This window comes from Peromyscus californicus, unplaced genomic scaffold, assembly GCF_007827085.1.
Source record: "Peromyscus californicus insignis strain IS unplaced genomic scaffold, ASM782708v3 Scaffold_22__1_contigs__length_63687245, whole genome shotgun sequence".
NCBI lineage: Eukaryota > Metazoa > Chordata > Mammalia > Rodentia > Cricetidae > Peromyscus > Peromyscus californicus.
The window spans coordinates 39,078,980-39,100,748 of record NW_026294525.1 but is presented as its reverse complement, the minus strand read 5'-3'; the positions used below and the strand labels follow the sequence as shown (position 1 = coordinate 39,100,748).

General features: G+C 39.2%; 1 protein-coding gene across 4 annotated transcripts in view; it reads left to right on the top strand.

Annotated features, from left to right (window-relative positions):
- The window catches only part of Nkain2 (sodium/potassium transporting ATPase interacting 2), a 1,070,529-nt gene that overhangs the window by 624,309 nt on the left and 424,451 nt on the right, over positions 1-21,769 (top strand). The window lies entirely within an intron of this gene.

The following is a 21,769-nucleotide window of genomic DNA, read 5'->3' as shown; positions in this document are numbered from 1 at the left end:
ACCCATTTATTTAGCAAAATAGGAATATCCCTGCCTAGGGCTTATGACTTGCCAAGACACGGGCTTTTGACCAACTACAAATTCATTCCAGTGGGAGAGGCTTGAGACCCAATCAGAAATCGATTACATTCTTCCCACTATTGCGCCAGTTAGCATATCTAGCCTAGAAAGTCACTATTGTAACATGCAGGGTTCAGCACTGTTCAGATCACTGATGTCTTTTCTCCCACAGTGGTGTACATAGTACCTCCAGGCACCGTGAAAACTTGTAAACACAGAGGGCCTTTGCTGCTCAGTTCAAGATTGATTCCTTTACGTCCTCCGACCAGTGTTTTATCTTCAGTCATAGGACCTTACTATCAAGTGATGGTGGTCACCCAGGAACAATGACAATAGCCTGTGTTATTTTGGAGACCTCTGAGCCTCCCTGACCAATGACTCAGAGGGAGGTATCCCATGCTGCCACTGAAATTTCTATTTAATAGCCCATACCTCCTTGGAACAGCACCTGACATTCATACAGAGTACATCTAGTCATACATCTTTTGCTGTGGTTGCTGTTATTTTAGTTGTATTTTGTAATTATTTTGTAAGTTAGTGGATTTCCATAAGGCTTTCATATACATTCTTAGTTTTGGTTCACCCAGCCTCTACTCCTTCTCACCCAAATCCCCATCCAATCCCTTCTTAAACATAGTACTCTCCTTTTATATCATATGTGTTCTAGTACCTCCTCCAGTTATACTGCTTAACTGGCTTGCAAGTTAGTAGGTTTCCATATGCCTTTTTCATAGTCCTTTCATTTTGTTAATCACTTCACTCCTTCTTTTCTCCTATTCTTCTACTCCTGTTTAAAAATTTCCACCCCTAGCATTTCTCCTCTCTACTCATATTTTACTTATTTCTCTACTATAGAATCCCTCACCTTTAATTCATCCCTCTCCTACTCCCTCCTTTCCAGTTTCCTGGATTCCACATCTCCTACTCGTTAAACACGGAAAATAAGAAATTTAAAGCCAGGATTTACATATGAGAGTGTTCGGAGTTCAAGTCCACAGAGCTCACATATAATAAAATACTTGATGTGCCATGCACACAGGTGGATCCTGAAGTTTTGCTGGACACTGGCCCATCCATAATGCCAAGTTTTAGGAACTCTGTTTCAAGGCAATGTGATGGACAGTCATAGAGACAAAGATCCAAAGTCCTACTTTGGTCTCCACATATGTACAAACACACACACACACACACACACACACACACACACACACACACACACACACACACACACGTGTATGTCATGTACACACAGAGGAATTCACAAATAACTGAAATACATGAAATAATTATGAACTTAATATGTTAACACAAAATATGTTAAAAATATATCCCCAGTAACCATTTTAACAGGCTTTTAACTACATTGATAAATAACTACTGCTTATAAAATGTATATAGGAATATAGAGTTTCCAAAATAAACTTAACAGGTTTGAAACCTATAAAATTCTATACTTTGAGAAATTAACTGCTATTATGAAGCTTTAATTATCAGGAGACTTTTTCTTTTTATTAATGTTTGATTAGAGATGTAGATTATTAAAAATAACAAAGTCAAGAGTAACATTGAGCTTGTGTGCTCAGTAGATTTTTAAAGATAGACATTGATACGAAACTCAAAGTTGCAGGGACTCGGTGGTGCAGAGACCCTGTAGTGGAAGGAAGTGGTGCTACAGGGATTGATTTTTCAACATTGGTACTGGAATAATCGTATATCTTTATGGAAAACAACTACTTAATGTCATTTAATCTGTATCTCGTACAATGTACAAAAAAATATAGTATTTTAAAATGGGCTGTCACTCTAGAAACAAAACCTGAATCTAAGAAATTTATGGATGAAAATATCGGAGAACATCTTTGCCATGTTAAATCAGGGAGTGATATTTTGTTAAGACACTAAAAACATAACCCACCAACATGCAGGATTGATAGATTTGACATGACTAGTACTAAAACTTTGATTCATCAACAGAAACTATTAGAATCAAGAAAATGCTCTGTTCAAAATGGGAGAACATATTTGATAATCGCATGCCTGGCAAATGACTTATATCCAGAGTAAATAAGGATTCTGAGAACTCAAGAGTTAACCCAGGATGATGGTGCTCATATGTGACTGCAGTCCTTAGAAGGGTGTGCCAAGAAGGGGATCATGAGTTCAAGGCCAGTCTGGGCTACATAGTGAGTATGTGTCAAACAACAACAAAACCCCTTGAGAATTATAGAAAATATAAAAAATAAGTATTAAACGTTTGAACAAACTGGCTGTGAAAACAAACAGATGCATGGGAAGCAAACTCCTGAGTCTGTCATTAGGGAAATGCAATTACAATCCGAAGGGAGAACAAATAACAGCAGGACTAAAAGGAAAAAACAAAATTAACACCCTACTTACTAGTAGAGAAGTTAAGGGTTCAAAACCATCAGCCATTCAGGTGGGACTACAAATGTCTATAAACTCTTCTGAAAACACTTTTAAAAATAAATGTTCACCTATGCAATATTGCAGTATTCTGCAATATTTATCCGGGAGAGATGAGTGCAAGATTGATACATGAATGTTAGTAGTGGTTTTCTCATAATAGCCAAATATGTAAAATAACCAAAATTATCATCAGTAAGTGAATAGGTAAATAAATAATTATAGATTTACATGATCAGATACCATTCAGACATAAGAATGAGCAGCTGATGCACAGAACATAGATGATTTTCAAAATCATCATCATCATCATTATCATCATCATCATCTCAATCACAGTGATTATGACAAACTTGTATATACAAGTGGAAGCTTGCTTGCATGCTTCAAATATAAACAATATACCGTACAGCCTTCAAAAGCAGCTGCTTAACTCTGTGTGAGGTTCAGTTCCTTGTCTCTGTTTCTTGACCTCTTCATTTGGATGGCTTTTACATTACTTATACAGCCCACTATTGATGTGTTTTCATATTAAAAGAGCTGATAACTGCAAACTCTCTTAAAAGTGCCTACAGGACAGTATTGTTAAGAGTTAGTAACAAGGCTTCAAGTGTAAAAAGAGAATACATGTTCTTTACTGATACCAGGGACTGTGCATTTTTTTTCTGATTCACTGGAATCTATTTCTTCTCCCATTCTCATAGAAAGATGGGAAGAGATCCATTCTGAGTCTAAAACTGTATGTTTTAGACTGGTGCACATAAATGCTTGCAATTTAAGAATCCATTTAGAATGGCATGTTTAGGAGTTTATCTCAAGAGAATAGAATGTCAAACACAGATTTTTCCTAACCCTACTAAAGACATTTCCTCTTTTCTCATTGACTTTCTGTCTCAACTCTATGCATTAAAGGCCTCTTTAGCTCAAAAGAATACTTCTCTAATTGTGCAAATAATATATCCAACACTTTTTCAATTGCTAGTTGTTATTCAGATATTTTATTGTATTTTAGGATCTTTTATTCTAAAATTTCTTGTCCTATTTCTTAAATGCTATAAAGTAAGTACGTAACAATTTTTAGGTACAGGATACTTTTTACAATACAGAAAATGTCCTCAGACAAATGGTACACCAGTCCTTCCTGGATCACCGGCAGGAACTGGGATTTGTGCCTGCTCTATACAACTCTTTATTAACCATATTAAAAACAAACATTTCAGAGGAGTGAAATGCCATATCCAAGAGACCAGACTAAGCATGCTTGGTTTTGTATTTAGTGGATCTGGAAGCAGCTGCATTTCTCTTTGAATCACTCCCTGAGCTCTCCTGCAAATATATGAAAGGATGTTATAAATAATTTAGAAGTTGATGCTTCTTATTTGTCAGGGAGGGCAGCCTAAGTAAAAGCTCCAGCAGGGAGAAAAGGAGGCAAACTATTAGAAACCCCTCCAAAAGTGTAGGATGAGCCAATCATTAGGATGATGTTCTCAGGAGATCCGAGGAAACTTTTTTAAGGCCAAGAGGAATGTTCTGCTTGTGAAATAGATAGAAAGGATATATATCTTTTCTAGGATTAGATGATTGATTTCATAACTTTTCCAAATTAATTTTGACCTTAAGCAATACTTTGACCTGTGAGTCCTCGTATGTGTCCATGCAGTGATGTGAGTGAGACAAGTCTTATGTGGGGAAAAGGAGACAATGCATATGATACAAGGCTTTGATCTTCTACCCTTTACCCACCTGTTCTCATAGTTCCTGGCTCTATATCCCCCTACCTTTACTCCAGAGAAACCCTGTGGTATGTTGCTGCAGAATTCACTATACCTACTCAACACTCCTTGAACATGAGCCCTGACATTTTTCTCATGCCTATTCATGTGAACTTATTTTTCTATTTGAATATATGCTCTTCAGAAGTATAGTAGGATGGTTTTCTTGTTAACTAAACAGTATGCTATTGTTTCTCACTTGAGTTTGAAATGAGTTGATGTCTGTAAACTTCTTAAGGGGCCCAGGGCAGGATGAAGACATCAGTTAATAGCAAGGCTGCTTGTGTAGGGAAAGGGAATATGGTCTCGCTGATCTCATTTGCACTGTACGAGATTTCTTCTCCAGTTTCCCTAGACTAATACAATAGATTCTTGGATAGGATCTCATGCATGTGCCTGCTGTGGCCAGGCTACAGCAAACCATCCAAAGCCCTGTGCTTGGCTCTCTCAAAATGGAATCTGTCCAAGACAGAAGTCACACTTTACTTCTCTTCATATCACTGTTGCTAACGGTGTAGTTGGTATTTTAGTTGGTGTTCTTTATATGTGGGGGAATGGATGGCTAAATAAATAAATGAACAAAGGAGACACCTTGGGACCTAAGTGACAGAAAACAAGTCCAGTGCTTCAGGGGCTCTAATGAGCTGGTTGTGGCAGCAGTGACACTGTTCACAGCATTGGTCTTTGGCAGCCACTGCTGCATTTGCTGCCAGGCCTTCACATGTCCCTGAGCCAATTGTGAATTGTCAGGGAATCTGGCTATGTAATCATTTGGATGTCCTGAAAAGAAGTGCACATTACTGGGAAGAGGCAGCAGCAGGGGCCAGGCAGAAACAATATGGTTGAAATAAAAATGTCAAAGGGATGCTAAATTCAGGTAGATGAAATGAGGTGAGGGAAAATTCCAGGGGAAAAATGTAAGATTTCAAAGGAAGACACTATACAATAAAGAGAAATGGTTCAGAAATTTGAAAACCTGTGAGATAAAATTTACAGTGTAAGTCACTAAGTTTAATTATTTTAGCAGATCAAACTATTGAAATACTACTTTGATAGAAGAAGTTAAAACAAAGAATTGGTCAGTTCATTTTTTTAAAGACACTTCTTATGCTTTCATACTAGAAAATAACCCAAGTCATTTTGTAAAGAAAACTTTGTGTGGAAAGTCTCTGTCATCGTGGAGTCAGTCAGTCTCGTGTGGACGTAGGATTATATTCATTCACATCATCGGTTCCTTTAAAACAAACTGCAAATAAATTTCAAGATTTGTGTATCCAACAGTGAACATTTTATCAGTATTCATGACAGAGGTGGACTGGGTAAGGGCTGTGGTCTTCACTTGAGTCTTTCATAGGAGAACAATCAGGATAGCTGAGCATTGTTCTTCTCAGACATACACACTGCATGTCTGGCACCTTGTGCTGTAAGAAATAAAGACCTGGGGCTGGACTTATCCAGGTATCTGAGTAAATACAGTGCAGACCAAATGCATGCATAGCACACACACCAACCTGATTCCTTACAAGCTTTCAAGTCCTTGGTGTCGTGAATTTTCAGTCTAATTCAGACCCGCTTTTAGATTTGTTCATGTCTTGCTAATATGCATGACCTCCATAGACTTTTAAATCGAACTTTATCGAGTGAAAATGGCAATAAATTAGAATGAGATAATAACTTCTTCTCCATTGCCTATTTTTAGAGAGACTAATTCCTAGAAAGATTTCATAAAGTGCGTGTGATTGCAATGGGATTGAACTGCTCTTGCTGACGCTCTGTCACAGGCAAAGGTTGCTTAGGAAACAGACACTGAAGAATGTTTGCATCCAGGGGCTTATTTGATGGCATAACTGATTTTCCCCTGGTCCCTCTCCTCTATTTACTTGCTGTAATATCGCTTTTCAGGTTCTCAGGTGTAGACTTTCTACATATGCTTTATTTTCCACTCTTTTCAGAAAAATGACCAAACCAGCTATTGCTCCAGGACAAAATCAAAACAAAACTATCAAGGTCAAAGAAGTCACCAGGATTATTTTATTTAAAGTATTTTAAAAGATAATCACTGTTCATTGATATCACTACAGGTGTCTGATGTCGACATTAAAATCAGTTTTTTGGTTAGAAATATGCAAATTCTATTAAAACCTGTTGTTTTTCACATAACCTCTTCTCTATTTTTGACACACACTCATATACAGATATATATATATATATATATATATATATATATATATATATAGAGAGAGAGAGAGAGAGAGAGAGAGATATCCATACATGTGGCCATACATGCATGTATGGGTGCCTTTGTGCGTGGGTTCATTTGTGTTTCTGTGTTTTTGTGTGTGTATGTGTTTGTATAAATTAAACTATATGTATATGGCTGTTATTTATACGTATATGGTTTATGGTTAACCACTTGTTTTCAGGAGAGCCCTGAAGGGACTCATCCCTGGAGAAGGCTGATTCTCCCACTCTCAGCAACTAGCACTGTCCTGTAGCTCTTCATCTAGGGATGAGGCCTTGTGACATTTCACACTGGAATGCCAGCTGGTGTCTTGATTGTACTGATCCTGTTTTGGGTAACCATATTGTTAAGATTCCATGGGTGTAGCTCCTTATCATAAAACACACTATCTCATAGCAGATGCCCTGATCCCCTGGCTTTTCTAATCATTCTACCCCCTCTTCCACGATGTTTCCTGAGCTGCTGGTTGTCCCAAGATATAAACGCCACTATTGAACCATTAGAGACATCTTGCCATGCTGTTCACTGTGGTGTTTCATAGGCTTTGCAGCTGGATAAGACTATTGATTATTCTTCTCTTATGGTGGCTCATTAGAGCCTTGAGACATTATGAGAGGTAGTTGTTAGGGAAAGAGGCTTCTAGGTCAGTTCCAGTTTGATTCTTCCAAGTCCTGTGGTCAAAGTAGGCAGTGTTTTCCGCAATTTACCATGAGTAATGGCAAACACAAGGCTTATCCTGGTTTGAAGGTCTCTTGGACTTCCATGAGCAGCAACTCAAAGGAAAATTTCTCCTGCCTTGCGCTGGCCTTTTGTTAGATAGTCTATGACTCTTGGTGTAGCATGAATCCTAATTGGTCTTAATAATAAAAACATGGAGCCAGATATCAGGATAAATGCTGAAAGATCAGTAAAGGAGCCAGTCACTAGAGAGACTTCTTACCTCTACGGAATCCTCAGCCTGAAGGAGCAGAGCTCCTGTCTCCACCCTACTGTATCACTTCCTCTCTCTGCCCAGCCATATCACTTCCTGTTTCCTCCTCCCAAGTGCTGGCATTAAAGGTGTGTACCACCACTGCTTGGCCTCTTTTAGGTAAGAACTAATGGCTGGCTACTCTTCTTCTCTGATCTTCCAGCTTTCACCCTGGTATCTCACTCCCAGTTTTTATTATTAAGACCAATTAGGATTCATGCTATGTCTTTGGAATAATATTATCATCTCAAGTGGTGTAACTTCGTTTCAACTCTCTTTACATATGTATGGATATATATCTACACATACCCAAATATAATAGGTATATATTTTTAAGTAAACATAAAATAATACAGTCCTCTATGGCTTCTTCAAACATCTTTAATGGGAATGAGATAGCAAGAAACTTCCAAAGAGATCTACTAAGAAAGTATCACAATTTTGAACATATCTTAAACGTGATATCAGTGTAGTTACTGCATGTTTCATAACCAGCTATGCTATGTCCATATGGATACACATTCAAGGTCAGAATGTCAGATTTTCAAAGGTCAGATTTTCAAAATTAGACAGTTCAGGACTGCATTATGAGCAATAAAGAAGAGCTTAATCTTGGCTGCCCTACCTTCCAGGGCTCACAGGGTGATCTTCAAATTTCAGTAGTTTACTTTTGGTGTTCCACAGGTTGGTTTGGGGAGCCAAGAAAATCTTGCATGAATGTGGAAAAAGAAGATAAAGTTCTCAGTGAATGTGTGTTGTGTGATATGTGCCAGACCTGTCAAGGGCCGAAGCCTTCAGCTCATGTGAAAATGGGAACGTCTGTCCCCTGTCTCAGGCTCAGAGGGATAGCAAAGCCTTCCTCTGGTCTAAGTGCAGATATCGATGGTGTGTGCAAGTGCAAGTATATGCGAACAACTGACCAAGGTGTGCAAAAACTAGTACCTTCAGCTTCCTCTTCCTGGGTGTTATAGCCTGAAATTGCTTACCTGCAGAGACTTCCTAATGAAACTAGCTGAACCCTTCCACTATGCCATACATAATGCATACATAGTCCGTACTCTATCAGAGTGCACATAGGCTACCTGACACCAGCTTTTCTGTAGGTGTGTCTGTCACTGTCTTTTATTTAATCTCTTGTGGTTCCAGCCAGGCTTCTAGAATCCACACTGTACAGGACATGACAGGTAGGATGGCCAGATGTGCAATATTTTACAACCTCAGTGTATAAGTATAAACCATTCAACATTATGTAGGCTAAATATTTTGTAGAACTATTGGTAAAACTGTAATTTCAGAGCTCCACTGGAGAAGGAGTTGTATTTGGCTTCAAAAGAAGATGAAATAAATCGGCAAGAATGTTGGTCTCAGTGACCACTGTATCAGTAACTGGCCCATTTGATGGACAGAAACATCTTCCCAGATTTAGCTCATTGACTACCCAGTCATACCTCCAAGAAGTTTTTCTAGAGGGCTTCCTGCTTCACACAGACAGCCTACCAGTTCCTTCTCTTTGCCCCAAAGGTGTCAATTTTCCATGTACATGAACTTACTGAAGGGCTCATTTTCTTTGCAATTTTGCTTGCTGGATCATCACAGCATCTTGTGAAACTGGAAGGCCCTAAGCAGCCAGGCATTAGCAGGCAGGGCATTGCAGTTAATCTAGTTGGGGTATCTCTAATTGCAATAACTTACATATATTTGGAAATTGTTGCTGAAGAAGGAAGTTAAACTAGAAGGTGATGGGCAATTACTTTAACAAATTTGCTTCAAGGTAAACCTTCTCTAGGCACTGTACCAGCCCCTAAAACTGTACATCCTCACTGTGGAGATACAAGCATTACACATAGACAACTAGATTAGGCCATGTGGTAGGCCATATATCTTTGGCTTGTTAAGGAACACATAATTATATTTCATAACCCCACCCTCCCCTTCTTTCCCATGCCAAAAAAAACCTGATTTTTTTTTTTAAAAAAATGAGAAAGCAGAAAGATTGTCTTTCAAAGAAGAAAGACATGGTATTTAGTTCAGTTCCTATGGTGTTTTTGTGGTAGCGCTAATGCCTTTCAAGGGGGAAGTCCTCCTCAGCTGCAGGAGAGACGTTGTCTCATTTCCTATCACCAGCCCCTGTGACTTCATATAGAATTCCAGAATTCTGATAAACTGTCATGTGGAAAAAAATGATAAAGTGATTTATGCTCAGTTTTGCTGGAAGGGAGAAATGCAAGGGCTGTCACTCTGGGTCTGGAGAACAAATGAGTTACAGTTCACGAAGCAGCTCAATAAGGCTATCATTTCCCATCAGCTCCCATAACTGACAGGCAAGATTTACTAGCTGGGGTAGGGGAAGGGGGTCGGAGATTTGGTGCCAGGTGAATCGGCACTACTATTCCATCAACTCGAGTCATGCAGACAAGAAGCTACCATGAATATTTGATGGAAGTGTCTTCCCAGAAATGCTTGTGAAGCCTTGCATTACTTTGCTTCCATTGGCCTGGAGCCTCTCCGCTCCATCCATGTGTATCTCTTTTGAAAAATGACCACTAGTAAACCACAAAGGCATTTGGGATTCTTCGCTCTTGCTGCTCCAGCTGGTGGCATGCTCCTCTTGGCAATCTGTGTGTGCAGCACACTAATTCAATGTCTTCCATCCTCATAGGGTGAGGGGAAGAGTCCCTCCTCTGCGGAGATGCTCTATACATTACACCTGTCATTATCCATCTGACACAGTGGTGGTGAGCAAGCTGCCTTCCAGCCCCCCTGTGCTCAGAGCAAACACACTTTGATCTATTGCGTTGGCTGTATTCTTTAGGAAACAAAAGGCGAAAAGGGATCAGATTAAGCAGAAAATCATTCTTGTTGGTTTTCTTTGAAGTAGAAACATAGCTTTGTAAATTCTAGTGAGACACTGGGTTTCACTTTCAAGGGACTCAAGAGGGGACACTTTAGTACATTTCCTGTGGGTTAGGTCATTTTTTTAAAGAAAACATATTTAACATTTGCTCTTTGGAGCTAGGAAAAATTTTTGCAAGATATCTAATGGGAGCCTAAGTATTTATTTTGTATTTGGAATCATTCCTGTACGATTTCAAGTATATGTTTTGTAAATATATAGGAAATTTGGGTCATGTAATCAGGAGAACATTTTCACTTGCACGGTTTTGTTTGCTTTTCTATTGACATGGCATAGGAAGGCTGCTTTATTAAGTTCCGAAACATTAACTTACCTTAAGAATCTGTAGAAACAGGACTGTGGAGATGGTCCTGTAGGTAAATACACTTGCCCTGCAAGGCTGAGCACCAGAGTTTGGATCTACAGAATTCATGTAAAAGCTTAATACAACAGTGAGAGGGTCTACAATCCCAGCATGCATTGTAGGAAGATGAGATGTAGAGGTAGGAGAATCTCTGGAAGCTCAAGGTCAAAGAGACCCAGTCTCAAGCAATGTGGAAAGAGGAAGAGCAGCACCCAAAGGTTGTCCTCTGACCTAGACATGGGCCTGTGGAGGTCTGAATGAGAATGGTCCATCATGGACTCACATGTTTGCATACTTGGTGGAACTCTTTGGGAAGTTTCAGGAGATGTGGCCTGGTTGGAGAAAATGTGTCACTGGAGGCTAGTGTTGGCTTTCAAAAGGCTCATGCCATTCCCCGCGTCCCTCTCTGCCTTGTGGTTGTGTCTCAGGTTGTGAGCTCTTCGCTGCTACTCCAGCCCCATACTTGCCTTCCTGTTGCCTTGCTGCCCGCCATGATAGTCATGGGCTGTAACCTTCTGAGAGAGTAAGTTCCAAAGAAGTTCTTTATTCTGTAAGTTATCTTGGTCACTGTGTCTCATCAAAGCAACAGAAACATAACTAAGGCAGGGACTAAGGCACATGTGTGCTGACTGGCACACACACATACACACACACACACACACACACACACACACACACACATACACATACCAGCCCACAGGAAGAATTTTTTTAAGCATTCAATCTAGTGAAATACTGAACAGAGAAATGTGATCTAAGCATTCAAAAGCAGTGTCATTGGCAGGGATCTAGTAGTTTCATTATTACTGCTTACTACTAGCATTTCAGGTTGAGTTGCCTGAGCAATGTCCTTACATGGGACAATGTGGTTATACTGTCAGGTGGCTCATAGACTTAGCTATATAAAATATAGGCAGAGAATTTGGCACTAAGACAATGTGTTTAGATTGTTGTGGAGCAATATTACTCCATAACACACATGGAGGTGGATCTCTTAGGGGTCCTCCTACCCCAGCTTCCTAAGCACTAGTATGTCTGGCGTAATCCACTGTGATCCCTAATATTAACAGTCAACTTGCTAAGGTCTAGAATCCCTTGGAAAAATAGCCTGTAAGAGGGATTTTTTTTTATTACATTGGTCATTGGTCTGTGGGCATGCTTAAATGGGACTTTCTAGAATAGGTTAATCACCATGGGAAGCCCAACCCTAAATGTAAGTGGCACCATTTTATGGGCTGTTAGGATGAATAAAAAGGAGAAAGGTCATAAGCTAACACTGCTCTTTCGTTCCTGACTATGAACATAATATGACCAGCCACTCCAAGCTCCTGCTGCTGCTCTGGCTTCCCTGCCTTGATGACCATACTTCTAACTGTGAGTCAAATAAACCCATCCTTTCTTCCTTAATATGCTTGTGTTGGGTATCTTATCACAGCCCAGTAACTAAGATATTGACCTTACTCACTCTGGAGTTTTGTTTGTTCACTCATTTAACAAAATATGTATCATATCTTATAGGCAGACACTCTTCTGTGTAGCATAAACAGTGATTTTCCAGTTAATAAAGAAAGCCAAGAATAAAAGTAAAGCAACACTAAAGTATGAAAATCACATGGATTTTTGAGAGAATGAACTAGTGAGGTAAAAAGGAAAGTAACTGCTTCTGTCTTTGGTGTTTTCTCTGAGATTTTCACTTTACATGTGAACTCTGGGACAGGAAACAATAGGTATCCATGCCTCAAGGACACACTCCCACAGGAAGAAATGGCCAGTGCTATATCCAGCCATGGCCTGAGAATCCATCAGCATTTTAGAGCCATCCAAAGACAGCCTGAGGCCAGACCATAGAGATCTTTCTAAAGCATTAGGAGGCTTAGACAGAAGTCCTCCAGGTTCTCTTTGCTAGCCAAGGGAGTCCTGCACTTTGTAAAATTGTGCTATTAGAGGGGAAACTAAAGGAAGTACTGATGGTGTTCTCAACAGATGTCCGGTTTGCAGAATGTTTACAATACTCCAGAGATGACTGTATTTGCTTGATGTGTGTTCAATTTTGACTCTCAAAATAATCCTATGGCATCGTTTTGCTTTTATCCTCTCAGCTTCATACAAGGGAACATCACAGATTTAGAAGCTCTGGATGAGGAAAGGGTGGGGCCAAGATTAGAACTCACATGGTTTGGAATGTTCGTATCCAGAAAGCTGTCAGCAGAAACACCTTGAAGAAGTTTCTTGGCACTCCTGAGAGTAAGCACTCAGTAATGCCACTGAGATGGAATAGCAATGAATTTTTTTTCTCAAGTGCTCCTTTCACAGGCTTCCTAATCCATTATATTAAAAAGTCTCAAAATATAAATCCTTTAGTCCAGAGAGGTCCAGTGTTGTTTGATGTTTGGAAATCCAGTTTTCAGATATGTAACTCTCAAATGAAAATGCTTAATTAAATATAAATAGCTTCTTCATAATTTTTCATTTCAAAATCAGTAATGTAAAATGTTTGCTGAAAGAGACCTTTTTAAGTAAATGTCGCTAAGAAATCGACTGACAGACACTCAACCATTTATTTTTCCCTCAAATTATGTAATTTTATCTTTCTGCTCCACCAACTAAAACTCATTTTATCTTAAATGCTTTCATTTGGTAGAGTGATGGAAATAATATGCTGAGTTTGGAGTTAGAGTTTATACACACTCATTTAAGACAAAACATTATTCATTGAAACTGGAGTTTCTCTCTCTCTCTCTCTCTCTCTCTCTCTCTCTCTCTCTCTCTCTCTCTCTCTCTCTCTCTCATGTTTCCTTCCAAGTAATCAGTTCAGATGCCTTTTTCCACATGGCCTTCTAAATCACAAATAGTAAACACCAAAACCAAAGTTTTCCCCAACCAAAATAACCTCCCAAATTCATATACACCTCATCCATGTCATGGCATTACAATAAAAGAACATTATGTTTTCAATTGATGAAAATCAGTGTTGTTCTAACTCAATAATAGGTGTCATCAATGCAGTTTCTATTGTTGTAAAAACAATATGACCTACAACAATTTAGGGCCAGATGGTGGTGGTACATGGCTTTAATCTCAGCACTAGGGAGGCAGAGGCAGGCAGATCTCTGTGAGTTTGAGGCCAGCTTGTTCTACAGAGTGAGTACCAGGACAGCCGGGACTGTTTAACAGAAACCCTTTATCAAAAATCAAAACAAAAAGGGAACTCAAACAGGCAGGAATCTAGAGAAACAGGCAGGAACCTGGAGGCAGGAGCTGATAGAGAGGCCACTGGGGGATACTGCTTACTGGTTTGCTCATTGTGGCTCCCTTGGCCTTCTTTCTTATGGCAGCCAGGACCACAAGTCCAAAGGCAGTACCACCCACAGTGACACAGGCCCTCCCACATAATTCACTAAAAAAAAAAAATGCACCACAGATGCTCACAAGTCAACTTGATGGGGACATTTTCTCAATGATCTGCTCTCTTCCAAAATGACTCCACTTGTGTCAAGTTGATATAAAACTAGCCCTCACAGTGGGTGAGAATAAAAGTACTCTTTGAGTGTGTAGCCATGTGTCATTAGACAAAGGATTTGAGAACAGAAGTCTGTCTGAATAAAGCCCCTCTCCAAAGATGGGATTGACACTGATTGAAGTTTCTCTTGGCATCTTTGTACTGTAGCCTAGTCCAGGTCTATAGTGCACCCCTGGCCTTTGTCCTCTGGGTGTTTGCAGAATCCTATCCCTTCTCAGACCTCCCACACTGCCAGCAGGCTCCTGTGTCTCCAGTTTGGCCTCATCACTTCCTACTTCCTTTTGAGTATAACACTCAGACTTTTTTTAAATATGTTATTTTTTTAAATATTAGTCTAAAATTACTTCTCTGCAAAACATCTTCAGAGGGTTTTCCTATGCCTCGAGAGGAGATATGTACAATGGCCACAAGTCTTTTTGTAAGTGTTTCATTTCCTGGTCTCATTGCCCAGTTCACTCATTTGTTGGCATAGTGACCATGCCTGTCCTTGGAGATTCATGCAAGTTCTTCTAAGTCATGTTTTCTATTTCTCTCTCTCTCTCTCTCTCTCTCTCTCTCTCTCTCTCTCTCTCTCTCTCTCTCTCTCTCTCTCTTACACACACACACACACACACACACACACACACACACACACACACACACATTTTCCACCCTCTCCTCCTCTTTATTCTATATCCTTTCTTTCTCCCTATTTCATCCCATAATACAGAGCATTAGTTGAATGTTTTGAGTATACAAATATGAACAATAAGTTTTCTTCATTATAAACTTCAGTTTCAATCTAGAAACTTAAAATAAAGAAGTGCTATATATTGTGCTGTGAAAGACTTACATGATTTATGCATAATCATGAGGGTAGCCTCAGTATGAATTATAGGGATTTTGTGTAGCTGTTTTTCCATTGTTTTTATTAATAACTTTATTCCTTGAGAATTTCATACAGTACAGTTTGATCATATTCTTTCCCCTCTTGAATCTCCTCTCAGAACCTCCCTCAGCTCCCTAACACCCAACTTCATATTCTTTTTCTCTCTTTATAAAAGAATACGATGGGTAGTGGTGGTGCACAGCTTTAATCCCAGCACTTGGGAGAGACAGGCAGGCAGATCTCACTGAGTTCGAGGCCAGCCTGGTCTACAGAGAAATTTCCAGGACATCCAGGGCTGTTACACAGAGAAACCCTCTCTTGAAAAACAAAACAAAACAAAAATGCATAGAGTACAATTTGTGTTGTCTGACTCCTGAGCATGGGGCTTTTGTTAGAGTGTGATTGAAATACCCAGTGTCAGTAGATTGAAGAACACTGATTTTCCCTCTCCTAGGATCTGTTCATTGCAAATAGCTTCTTAGCTAGGGGTGGGAGCTCAAGCTCACCTACCTTCCTCTGTGATGGGATTTTTGAATGTGTGCAGGTCTTACGCATGCTGTCACGGTCTCTATGCATTATATATACATATATATCTGTCCTGATGTATCTTCAAAGTGCTGTTTCCTTGAAATCATCCATCATCTCAGCCTCTTACAATCTTTCCACTATTTCTTCTAAATATTCCCCTAAGCTTTGAGGGAAAGAGTGTGATACAGACTTCCCATTTAGGGCCAAGCATTCCAAAGTTTCTTATTCTTTGCATGTTGACCAGTTGTGGGTTTCTGTCTTGATTTTCATTTCCATCTACTGCAAGAAGAAGCTTTACCACTGAAAACTAAGTGATGCATTTCTTTATGGTTACAGAAATATGTCATAGGAGTCAATTTTTGATATGGTAATCCAGCATAATAATAGTAATAAATTTTCCCTTAGACCCATAACCTATATAACTTTGGTTTCTTGGTCTCATTAGTGTCAGGTACGAGTTATATCTTACAGAGTTCACCTTCAATCCAATAAAGAAATGCTTGGTAACTCCTCCAACATTCATGCAACTATCACACAAGTGAACATATCTTACAGTCAGGTAGTTATTACAGCTCGAAAGGTTTATAACTGAGTGAGATTGATTATTTCTTTTCCTCTCTGGTAATATCTATAGTAGATTAAAGTACTATGAATGGTATACAGTAGGAGTGAAGTATCCATTTGAATACCAGCTAGATTTCTACATGCTCTAAGGCAGAGATATGTGGTGTTTTCAGAGAGAGGGTCATGCTGTCAAGTTTTGGAGGTTAACCCAATAGCATTGACAATAGCCTGTAATGTTATGTAAAGTTTATGGAACCCTATTGATTACAACTCAAATAAGATATAACCCATTTATGATACTGAGGATTTTATTTGGTAGCATATGATGTCTTATTGGAGTACTATCCTCCATAATATGGTAATTTTATTCATGCTACTTTTGTATATGCATATACTTTAGGAAGTTTCCACAGTGTTAGGTTGTTACATGGTATTCCAAAAGGCCTTTAGTGTTAGTTCTTGCTCTAACTATAGTTCTCCCTACAGTCCCTCTAGAACCCTGGCCCCTCCTATTCCTCACAATTCAATACTTCCTTTCTAATTTTCCCTTTACTCCCCTTCCTTGGAAGACCTCCACCCCGTTCCCAGTTTTTACTAGCTACCTAACCTCTGTGGGTATTCTAAATGACATACACACACATACACACATACACACACACACACACACACCCTCAGGGATGAAAACTAATATCCACATATGAGATAAAATGGTGGATGTTTGTCTTTCTGGTTCCTTATGTAAAAAATTATTGAACTAGATTTTTATCATATTCTTTCCCTCTCCCAACTCTCCCTAGATCATTCCCACCTGCCTAACCACCCAGCTTCATGTTCTTTGTCTCTTAAATGATTAATTAAATAGTTAAAATTAAAAGTCCACATCAAAACAAACAAAAACATTAAAAGAAAAAAAAACACCAAATTAAAAGGGGGGAAAAAAAAAACAGGAGTTTGAGAATCAGCATCAATATTTGATCTTGTTTTAGGAATATCCAGAATTTAATTTTTAACTTCCTCTATTGTCTTTACCTTAAAATGCTACCCCTACTTATATTTTTAAAAATTTGTTACTCTTTTTTTTTTTTTTTTTTTTTTTTTTTTTGTGTGTGTGTGTGTGTGTGTGTGTGTGTGTGTGTGTGTGTGTGTGAGTACATATGCCCCTACATGCCTTGACATGCTGTGGAAGTCAGAGGAGGTCGCTCCTGAATCAATTTTCTCCTTCACCATGTGAGTCCCAGGATAACAGCCCAGATCATCAAGCTTGGCAGCAAGTGCCTGTACCCACCGCACCATCTTCCTGGCATACACACCCATTTAGCTTTAGAGGAGAAAGTATAGAATACTCATGTGATTGCTATTTCCTATAGTGTGAAGATCAAATCACTCCAACCAACTTAGAGCCTTGCATTATTCCTCTGTCCTGTTATTTATTCATCCTGTAGCTCTAAATTTGGTGGGTTTTTTTTTGTTGACTCTGAGTGCACTAATCCTCTTGTGAGGAGGAGAGAGAGAGAGAGAATGAAAATGATTATGACAAAGCTAAGATTCAGGGCTCGCTCCCTTTCCCTGCTCATTGTCTCTGTCTGGCCTTTCTCAGCTGGACTTGAGACCATTCCTCCACATTTTTAAATTTCTTTGCATGTTCTCTTGTAGAATCTAGCCTCTCTCCTCCTCAAAACAGCCCTTGTTGATATTACCACCGGCCTCACTGCGATCAAATAAATAATACTTTCTTTTTAATCCTATCCTACTTGCGGTATCAGCTCCATTCGATGCCAATTTCCACCCCTGCTTCTGGAAGCCTTTTCTTTCCTTTGTTTCAGGATGCAGCAGCCATCTGTTTCCCTCTGTGAATGCTTCTCCAATGTCTCCCTCTATAAATGTATTTTTATTACCCAGCTGCTAAATCCTTGAGTTAGTAACAACCTTCCCCCTGAGCTTCCTTCTTCCTACACGGTCCTGTGTGATCTCATCCATATCTGGAGTTTGAATTGCCACTTATCAATCTATTCAGATGATTCTCCAAACCATCCCAAGTAACTTTGATATCTTTTTCATCACATATACCTTTTAACCCTAGCGTAGTCTGTTTGTGACTTTTTTTCCCCCCAGGACATCTCAAATGGCCCATGACATCACTAAAGTTCAAGTTATTATTTTTCTCATATACATTTCCCTCTAAAGAGACCTATGACGACTCTCAGCATTCTCTGACTAATGTATCATACCGCCACCCACCTTGAGGCTGATTCAAAACAAAGAACAGTTCCTCCTCGTATACATCTTAAGCCAAAGTACTTTTGAATTTCCCTAGTAAACACATTTCAGATCCACAAATATTGTCTTTCTCTTCAGTTCCAGCTTTATATGGTTTTGCATGGACTACTGAACACAGATGGCCATGAACTCACATCTTTTTTCCCCCTCATGGGACAACCCTATAGGTTTTTGCCGAAGTAAACTTTACAATATCAGGCCTTTTCTCCTGGATGTATATAATCAGTACTCTATTAGGGCAGACTCTGCCCCTTCAACTTCCTTCAAAGCCCCGTGATCCTAATTCTCATGTATCTACTTTTAAAATGATCAAAACCCCGCTTAGAATATAAGATGAATCATTCATGTAGAGCCACCACAAAAGAAAGTCCCTTGGCAAACACAGTGCAATTCTCCCTGTAGTGTGTCTACCCTCTGAACAGATCGTGTAGATCTCACCCTTTGACCTGCAAGTCTAAATCTCTGCTTCCACATTTTGCTCCTGTTAGGTCTGCTGCACTTCTTTTTTTTTTTCCATTGAAATTGGGCAAATAAATACCAGGAAATGCCCAGATGTTCACCTAGATTTGAAAGATAAGATTCCTTAATCAATTGCACAAGTGTGGGGCTGGAGAAATAGATCAGCTGTTACAAGACCTTACTGCCCTTGCAAAGGACTGGAGTTCAATTCCCAGAACCCATGTTGAGCATGTCATAACTGCCTGTTTACAATATCTAATGCCCTGTTCTGGTTTGCAGAGGTACCTGTACTCAGGAGCGTATTCCCCTACACAGACACATATAATTTAAAAATATAAATAAATAAAATCTTTTAAAAAAAACAATTTGGGTAATATCAATTGGCCCTGCTATAGTAGCCGGTATCATTGAGCTCTTCAGGATCCAGACTACTATTGGATCAATACTCCCTTAGGATGAGGATTCTGAATAAATAATAACACCTATATTTTGTGATTTCATGTCTGCCTCTTGGTAAGAGTGATGCTTCTTAGAATTAAGACCTGGAAATTTATAGAATACATAATCAACAAATAGGAAGAACAGTCCCCCAAACATCTTCATAGAGTGGTAACAAGCAGATTCATTCTGACTTCATGGCTTACATTCGGAATAGGTGTATTCTGCACATCACACCACAACAACCCTTACTCTATACCATCATGTACATGGAATATTACTTTCGAGCACGTATTGTCAATCTGTGTGACTGCATCTGTAAAGATAGTATGTGGTAGGTCCAAATTATCCTCCTGTCTGTTGTTACAACCCTTTTCTCAAAGTGGGCCAAATTATCCTCCTGTCTGTTGTTACAACCTTTTTCTCAAAGTGGGCCCCTTCTATAATATGATCTTTTGCTATATACTGTAGTAAGAACAGGTCAAACACTGTATGTTCTCAGACTATGGTGATACTTATTCAGCATAGGCAGAGAAACATACTTGACCCTTTAATTTGTATTAATTTAATCAAGATAAATGTGGTAGTTCATTTATTATTTTTTGCTCCTCCAACAAATAATAGACCCAATATGGTCAACTTTGCTCTATTTACCTGGTACATTTCTTCAAGATACCATGCTATATAGAAATGTGGTCTATGTCTAGCAGGTTGAAAGAATGATGGGGACAGTAAGTAAAGAATTCATTGTGAATTACCCTCTGTCAATCCCAACATAATGACTACTCACACCAGAGATCAGCCTTTGGGGAAATGCCGTGGTACTGGCAATACAGTCTGGCCTTTATCTTTTTTTGTCAACCGACACAAAGAATTTCCCTCCCACTCATTCATATGAAGTAAGGCTTTAGTGCCACAGTGATGTGTGTCTTTTGTGTGTAGAATACCTGCTTCTGGATGTTACTTGCTATGTCTCATCTTCCTTATAGCCAGTTTCCAAATGCATTTTCCGTCTTATATCACAGTAATACTGGGCTCACTTGCATACATGACTTAGTAATTATAGCAGACAACAGATCATGGAAAGTGTTGATAATCGACATGTACCCTATATTTTTTCCCATACAGTATATTTTGATCATATTTCCCCTTCACCGACTCTTCCCAGATCCTCCTTACCTCCCTGCCCATCCAGCTTCATGATCTCTTTATTGCTTTTTCTCTTTAAAAAAAACAGAAACAAGAAAATAAAACAAACTGAAAACAAAAATCAATAAGCCAAAAAGAAGCAAAACAGAGAGTAAATCATACACAATACGTACATACCCAATACACTAAAAAACAAAACAAACAAACAAAAACAAAAATAAAATGAACCAAAACAAAAAACCACATAGTCCATTTTGTGTTGGTCACCTACTCTTGGGGATGAGGTCTACCCTGAAGTATGGTTGACATACTCAGTGACTCTCCATTGGAGAAAACTGATTTTTCCTTTCCCAACAGGTATCAATTGCAAATAGCTTCTTTCTTGGGGTGTGACTTTATATCTCCTTGCCCTCCTCAGTGCTGCATTTTGTCTGGTTTGAACTTGCTCAGGTCTTGTGTGGCTGTCAGAGACTCTGTGAGGTCATATATGCATCAGTCCTGTTGTGTCTGGAAGATGCTGTTTCCTTGTCGTTATCCACTGCCTCTGGCTTTTTTTTTTTACTTCTCCTGCAGAGATCTCTGAACCTTGAGGGGAGATATAATAAAGACATCCCATTTAGGCTGGGTACTCCAAAATCTCTCACTCTCTTTGTGGAGCAGATCCAATCAGGGTGTGGTTGGTTACCCCGGTAACAATCATGCCACAATATTGCACCAATGAGACATCTAGTCATTCTCTTCTCCCACCTCATGTGTCTTTCTGAGCCTGCAGTATATTTGCTACAGTGGCAATATTCAATTTTCATTACATTATGAATAAAATTCTTCAAGATAGTGAACAGTGTTATATATTCCTGCATGTTCAGATATCCAGTTTTCTTCAGAATATATTTTGATATAGTTCTGGAGGTATGTAGTGTCTCTAAGTTTTGGTTTTCCTGGGATGGAAAGGAATGTACTCACTATTCAACAGGCAATGCTGATGTCCTATGGCAAAGATACTATGTCTGGGATACTGGCTAAAAGTGATTGGTCCTATCACTTACTCAAATACCCAGTAGTCTACTGATCTTCTCCAGCATTCATCTGCCTTTGATAAAAGACAAGTTGTAATCATATCGGGGAGGTAGGATCAACATCAGCATGACTCCACATGTGCTACGTGGTGGGACACACACTTGAGCAATGCTTATGGTGTGACTTCCTGTTCGTTTATGATTGAGAATAACTATACCATGGTA